We start from the raw sequence: 1789 nt of genomic DNA on the forward strand, positions 1-1789 counted from the left end.
GCCCCATCTCCATATTCTTGTGATGCAGATTTAGAAAACAGCAGGGTGAGCATGAGCAAAACCTACAACATTTAAGTAGATTCAAGATAAGCATGCCGAGTAGTGATAAGTACCAAAAAAGTTGTTGTTAACCTTGACGATGTTTCTGCAAGCTTTGATGGATCCTATGTTGTACATTGTGTTGTCTGACCCAGAAACAAATGTTCTCTGTCTCAAAAGTAGCTGCAACTCCCACTGAAGATAAAGGACAAGACTGTCACAGAAAGGGGTCTAAAGCCAGGCTGAGATAGGGACATTTTTCAGAACTGCCAAACACTAAACAATTCCCCTGAATTCAAAGTCAGTTACAAAGACCTTTTCCAGTTTGACAGCTTATGTAATAGTCTAAGTGTAGATTTTTCAGTCAAACATAAGATTCCAAGTCTGCCAGGATTAAAGTTAATGCTGATACTATGGCTAAGTGCAATGTGCCGTTTGGGAAAGATGCCATCACCATCTAAACATTAGAAGTGCTAAACATTAAAAGTGCTAAACATTAGAAATTCCTGAAATCTGAAGTGGAGAAAATAATTTAATACCCTTAAGTTCAGTGTTACATGTGTACACGACTCTTCACATGCAGAATGAGGTCAAGGGGGCACATATTCAAAAAAACAACACAGAAAATCAGCTTTTCTGATGTGTATATAGATTCACACCTTCACGCTGTAGCTAATACAACGAAGAGCCCTAAAATGAAGCCATACAGTTTCCATTTATTGAAATGAGGAGTTTTTGACGGAGGCAAATATTCTGAAGGGTTGAAGAAATTAATCACCAGATAACTTTTGCAGCAGTTATTTTTGAGTTTTTGAGGGATTTCAGGGTAGAGAAGTGTTAATTAATAACCACGGTACTATAGTTTTGGCAAAAGGTACAGGTATCTGTGAGCCATAATGAGCCATGATACTTGTAAATGTCCAATAAACCTTCACTTCTATTGTCTTGATGCTTGCCTGGATTTAAAAAATTAAAAGGTGATTAATTACAGTAGGAGTCTTTTTACAGAAAGACTCGAGAGTTCACAAGCTTTACATCCACCCCAAACTTCATCACGACTCTGAATCCATCACTACTGGAGCAAAAATAAATTAAACAACCTAGATACTGATGGTAAAATTGTTCCAGTGTGAGAGAACTTGCTCTCCGACTACAAAGCCACCCGGGGGCAGGGAAGTAAAGGCGACTGCTTGCACCTCGGTGGAGCATCCATTTCCACTTCCCTCCCTCCCAAGCAGTATCAGCGGGACCGCTCTGCACGCACCTGCAGGGCTAAGGCATGCAGCGAGAACGAAACTGCCAATGGAAGAACTCGGTTCCTAAAAAAAATCCGAAGTGCTGACGGGTCATGCCAAAAAAGGCCTTATTTCTTGCATTCTTTACCCCAGCAGCTAATGACATGCTTTTCTTCGAGGTAAACAACCAATTATAAAAGCGCCCGCTTTAGTACCCGCCGCAACTCTGCCTTCTCTGCCTCTAGCACCAGGGCTTTTAAAATTCACAATGAGAAACGTCTCCGAGATCCCTTACTAGCAGGTCTTACTACCGCAAAGTGGGTTTTGCGCTTCCTTGGACTACACTCTTCTCCTGGCCCCCAGCCAGGCACAGCGAATTCCTCCCTCCGCGCCGCTCCGCTAATCCCGTCCGTCCCCGCGGGCTGCTGCCCGGGCTGTCCCCTCCCTTTCAGCCCGAGGGCTGGGCAGGACCGGGCGTTCCGGAGCCGTCGTCCGCCGGCAGCTCCCCCCCTGGC

This window comes from Athene cunicularia (genome assembly GCF_003259725.1).
Source record: "Athene cunicularia isolate RWA chromosome 11 unlocalized genomic scaffold, athCun1 chr11_part1, whole genome shotgun sequence".
Taxonomy (NCBI): Eukaryota; Metazoa; Chordata; class Aves; order Strigiformes; family Strigidae; genus Athene; species Athene cunicularia.